The sequence below is a fragment of the Enhydra lutris genome, unplaced genomic scaffold (assembly GCF_002288905.1).
Source record: "Enhydra lutris kenyoni isolate GAN:26980312 unplaced genomic scaffold, ASM228890v2 scaffoldscaffold43, whole genome shotgun sequence".
NCBI lineage: Eukaryota > Metazoa > Chordata > Mammalia > Carnivora > Mustelidae > Enhydra > Enhydra lutris.
Window position 1 is genome coordinate 13,534,735 of NW_019154127.1, and position 6,100 is coordinate 13,540,834.

Consider the following 6,100-nt stretch of genomic DNA (forward strand, 5'->3'; position numbering starts at 1 on the left):
GGCACAGGGCCTTGTGCCCACACCCACCCCGTCCTAAGATGCTGCACGTGTCAGAGCAAACCCATTGCCCGGGGCTTGGGGTCGGGAGTCCCATCACTCATCCACCACAGACCTAAAACCGCACATGTCAGAGCTTTTGGGTTTTTTGTATTTGGGGGGGTTTTTTGAAGATTTTATTTATTTGAGAGAGAAAGCACAACTGAGCTGGGGGACAGTAAGGGGAGAAATAGACTTTCTATTGAGCAGGGAGCCCTATGCGGGGCTCGATTCCAGGACCCTGAGATCATGACCTGAGCCAAAGGCAGACGCTCAACCGACTGAGCCACCCGGGCGCCCCTGCGCTCATCAGTTTTAAGAGTGGTCCACACGGGCGCTCTCCCCATTTCCATGCCCGGACTCTGAGCTCCCCGGGTGACAGGCTCAACTCTGTCCTGCTCTGCGCTGCAGGGGCGACAGTTCACAGGGTCCGGGGCCACTGGAGCCGACTGGCAGAGAGGACAGATGAATCAGAGCTCCGGGGGGAGGGCGGGGAGCGTGCTCAGGGCTGGTGCTGTCCGGAGGAACGATCGCCCTGGCCGTACGTCCAGCCGAGCTTGTACAGATTGGTACCAGACTCGACACTGTGTTACCTTCTAAGTCTCTGCTGAGCTCACGGAAATCCAGAGATTAGCAGTGCTGCTGCTTGTGCCAAGCGTTGGTAGGAACAGTACATGGGATCCATGGTTTCATTTGCGGATGTCTCTGCCCTAACTTACCTGACTCTGCTGGCAAAGGCTGCTCACGAGAAGGTAGCATTTGAACAGAGGCCCAAAGAGATTGAAAAGTGAGCCCTGTGGGTGTCTGGAGAAGGTCCTGCAGAAGGAGTCGCACACACAGAGGCCCTGCGGCAGGCACCTGGTCAGTGAATTCTAAGAACAGTGAGGAGGCGGGACTTCGGGAAGGTAGCGTGCACTGCTCAGGGACCAACTCCCCAGGAGAGACGCCTAATAACGCAGGGAGCCAAGTCTGAACACGGGCGCCGCACACTCCGTAGTCACCCTGCAGGGGGACTGGCAAAGGTGGGAGGAGGCCCAGCTCCCACCCTGAGCCACCTACCACTGAGTGCCCCCCCGTTCCTGGCACCCCACGGCCGCTCGCTGAAGGGGCCCCGGGCTCTGCGTGCGATTGCCAAGGAAATGCCAGGCACCGCAACGCGGGCAGCGGCTGCTCGGGGTCCAGGACCACAGGCCACTCGTCATGGAAGTGCCAGCACCGTCCAGTGGAAACGTGGGGACAGCTGTCACTTCCAATTTTCCAGGAGCCACATTTAAAAAAAAAAAAAAGGTGAAATCCAGTTCAGTAATACATTTCATTTACCCCCAAATACAGAAGCAGTCTGAGTCAGGATGTGGCCCGTGTCTCTGCAGGCCAGCCCACGTGTGGTCCTGGCCGTGGCGGCTCCCGGCCAAAGAAGGGTTCAACTCCTCTGGGACCTGGATAGCACTGGCTAGTGCCACGTGTGTGCCACATGTGGTTTCCATCAGAACCACCCACGAGCCCCTGTGACTTTTCCAGATGAGGTGTTGACGAGCTGAAGGGGACCCCCCAGGCCGCCGCCCTCCCGTGTGAGGCCCATAGGTGGTGCTGAGGGCATGCGAGCCCAGGGCTCCCATGGCCTACGAGGGGACACAACCTGGGCCAGGTCACCCCTGCCCAGTGTGATTTCAGAAGCACACAGGCCATAATTACATTCATCCCCTTTATTTGCCCTTTCGACTTCCATAACACCCTAGGGAGAAATGATACAGAGTCATACCTGGAGTTGTCTCCTGTGTTTTTGATTTGCCAATTTTTAAGGATTCCTTGAACATAGAGATCCCTGGTCCTGAAGGAGCCGAGCTACAGTGATCGTCAGGGACTGATGGGAGTGAAATCGGACAATTCACCTCTAGAAGCAAAAGGTGCGAACTACTCGCGTACCCGTCATTCCGCGTCAACGATGTTGTACTGAGCAGTCAGGAATGCACGTGAAGATTTACTCACGAGTGAGTCTAGTGAGGTTTTTTGTCATAGGGAGTGCGGGACGCGACCGTCCAGTAAGACACTCGTTGTGTTCTCGCAGCTCCGTGGGAGGGAGGTGAACCAGCCAGAGAAGTCACTGAGAATATTGGAGGACGTGTGGGAGGTGGAAAAATGTAATATTATGAATGTACGTTATCCATTCAAAGTCGTGATCTTGGGGTGCTGTTGGAGGCTACGGCATGGTTGGAGTCGTGGATCAAACCAGGCCCTGACTTGTGTCTCCTCTAAAGTCGGACGCCTTGATAAGGGGTTAAGGACGGGAAAGTTGAGTAGCACTGAGAAAGGGTCTGTGCTGTGTCATGCACTCGCCTACGTGACTTCCCACATGCTCTCCCTACAGAAGGGAACAATGTGGTCAGGGTCATGAATTCTTAGTTGGTCCTTGTTGTTCCTGTACCTCCCATAACCCACTCCCTGGTTGATTGTCTTGCTAATGGCATTAGCCAAGACTACCTGGCATCACGAGGTTTGCTTGTAGTTAATGTAAACTTGTTATAGGAACTGCGGTCATCTGACTAGGTACTGATGTATTACTCCTTCTCCTGTGGTCTGCCTTATAAATGCTTGTAAGATGTGGAATAAAATCAGCCCTGTTGGACATCCTCCTCAGTGCTCCTCCTGCCCCCATCTCTTTGTCTCTTAATTTCTTTTCACCATCCTCTTACCCTCACGTCCCTGGTCGATTTGTCACGCCGGCCGCGACAGGGCGCCTGGGTGGCTCAGTCTGCCGTAAGCATCTGCCTTCGGCTCAGGTCATGGTCTCAGGGTCCTGGGATCGAACCTGCTTCCCCCTCTCTCTCCCTGCCTGCCTCTCTGCCTACTTTTGATCTCTGTCAAATAAATAATTATAATCTTTAAAAAAAAAAAAGCATGATCTTTTTTTTTTTTAAAGATTTTATTCATCAGAGAGGAAGGGAGGGATTGAGGGAGGGGGGCAAAAACAGGGGGAGGGGCAGGCAGAGGGACAAGCAGGATCCCCAGTGAGCAAGGAACCCGAATGTGGGATTCGATCCCAGGACCCTGATACAGGGCTCGATCCCAGGACCCCAGGATCATGATCTGAGCTGAAGGCAGACGCTTAACCAACTGAGCCACCCAGGTGTCCAGAAATTGCGATCTTTAAAAAAAAAAAAAAAGGGTCTCAAGCGGCACCTGGATGGCGCAGTTGGTTAAGGGTAAAGGGTCTCAAGCGGCACCTGGATGGCGCAGTTGGTTAAGGGTCCGACTCTTGGTTTTGGCTCAGGTCATGATCTCAGAGTCGTGAGATCGACGCCTGCATCCGGCTCTGCACTCAGCATGGAGTCTGCTTGGGATTCTCTCTCTCCCTCGGCCCCTTCCCCTCACCCTCTATCTCCCTCTCTCTCCCAAATAAATAAATCTTAAAAGAAGAAGAAAAAAGTCTCATGTCAGCCTGTGTCTTGAGCACCTACCATATTCGCATAAACGCACACAGATAGGCCGAGAAAGATGACCCGAATCCCGTCTGCCCTCGGGACGTGGGACTGTGGTTTCCATTTTCTTCCCTGTGATGTTTGTCGTCTCCCCAAGTGGTCTACAACATGAGTTTGTTTTGCGACCAGAAAACCGTGAGTAACCGTTACCCGTCCCCGTGGGGCACAGTGAGAGAGAGCAGTCGCCAGGACGATCAGCACGCCGGGTCCACTCAGACGGCGCGGACATCCGGCCACTCCCCTTCCCAGAGCTGCTACTACGACCACTGATTCCTTCGCTTTCCCTCTGCTTTTCCTCGGTGAACAATGTGCCACAACAGGCCCCTCAGGGGTCTGAAATCCACGGCTGTTGGCCCAGATTTGGGTTCTTTTCTGACCTGAAGTTTCACTAAGGAGAAAGAAGAAACATGTCCCGTAAAGCCTGGCCAGAAAGAACGGGGGACGCTCCAGGCTCTTTATTTGGGTCAGGAGCCATGAGCGATAGCCCCTCACGGGCTAAAGGTGACTTTTTTTTTTAAGTTTTATTTATTTATTTGACAGAGAGAGAGCACAAGTAGGCAGAGCAGCAGGCAGAAGGAGAGGGAGAAGTAGGCTCTCTGCTGAGCAGGGAGCCCGATGTGGGGCTCGATCCCAGGACCCTGAGACCATGACCTGAGCCAAAGGCAGACACTTAACGACTGAGCCACCCAGGCGCCCCTAAAGGTGACTTATTACACATTTTTCTGAACTTTTGGGAGAAAACTCTCCAGATGGCCTGGAGCAGTGTCAGGGACAGCCCAGAAGTTGTCACGGTGACCAGCTCATTGGCCTAGCACGGCGAGTCTCAAACCCAACCAGCATGTTTGAGGCTTAAAAGGCAGAGCCACACCCACACAGGTCAAGAAAGAGTCAAGGGGATTCTCGCGCGTTCCTGAAGACTCTGACCCAAAGTGCTCTCTCAAGGTTCAAAAAAGTCGGGGCTCTTCCCACAAGGGAAGGAAAAGAGATAATCCGTCAGAATAAAGGATACCCCGGAACCCAGGCCTGGGCTTCTGCTGTTGCCTCTTTTGGTTTTGTTTTGTTTTTTCCAAGTAAACTCTGCACCAAGTAAAGTCCTACATGTGGGACTCGAACTCACGACCCTGAGATCAAGAGTCCCACATTTTTCCAACGGAGCCAGCCACCCCAGTCGTTCCTTCTCAAGAAGGACATTCTGGGGGCAGCTGGTGGGTTAGTCTCCTGAGCATCAGACTCTCCTTCTTCTTCGTTTTCTTCTTCTTCTTCTTCTTCTTCTTCTTCTTCTTCTAAGATTTTACTTATTTATTTGAGAGAGAGAGAGCAAGGTGTGGAGCAGAGGGAGAAGGAGAGAGAGAATCCCAAGTAGATTCCTGGCTAAGCCCGGAGCCTGACACGTGGCTCAACAGCAGGGGTCCAGAGCGTCTGGCTCTCGATCTCAGTTCAGGTCTCCATCTCAGGGGCGTGAGTTCAAGCCCCATGTTGGGCTCCAAGATGGTCATGGTACTTACTTTAAAAATTTAAATAATAAAAAAAGAACATTCTGGGGGCACCTGGATGGCTCAGTGGGTTAAACCTCTGCCTTCAGCTCAGGTCATGATCTCAGGGTCCTGGGATCGAGCCCCACATGGGGCTCTCTGCTCAGTGGGGAGCCTGCTTCCTCCTCTCTCTCTCTCTCTCTGCCTGCCTCTCCACCTACTTGAGATTGAAACAAATAATATCTTTAAAAAAATAAATAAAATAAAATAATAAAAAAAAGAACATTCTGGAATTGAGTAATGTCCAGAAGCCTGTTCTCAGAGGATGGATGGAGCCGCTTGTAAATACAGGAGGATTTCAAGCTAGAGTCTTCATCCCATGAAAATGGCGGCTTGGAGTCCAGCGGTCATCAGAGACTGAACCTTTCCATCAGCTTGGTTCCCGCAGACCAGGGAATCCTGATAAATGATGAGGAGGAGACTCCCGGGAGCGCTCGCCGGTGCCCCACCCGGGTGTCATCTCCACATCCAGCCGTCTCCTGGGTCCCCTCAACACTGCTGTGATACACTCTTCTTACTTCTACACTGGAAGAAATGGGGGACACTGAGTCCAAGAGTTGGCCGAATTTGTCCCTCCAAGATGCCCACGGCCGCGAGGGCTGGAATCCGCCGGGCCAGTGTGACCCCAGTGTCCAGAGCTCACCCTGCTACATGACCTGCATTGCCCTATTTTCTGTATTCCCCGAGCCCCGGGATCTGGGCCTGGCTGACTGGGGAGAGACTGTCCCTCTCGGGGCCAGCCAACCCCCAGAGACAGCAAAAGGGCCTTTCCCATGCAAAGGAAGCAGCCCAGACCCACATTCCACGCCCCTTCTCCTGCCATCGCTCTGCCCAGGGACCAGACAACCAGAGACAGCCCTGGACGCCAGAGCCTGCCAAAGGTATTCAAACCAATTGATGTCCATCCCGCTTGCCTTGCCTCTCTCCTCGAAACCCCAATAAAGTCTCCTGCCTGTGCACCCCCCTTTCCAACCCACCTGGTGCTCGCCCACGTGGCCCTGTGTGGTGTGGGCACCCTGACCTCTTGGAAACCTCGAGTGGCAGGCTATCTTTTCA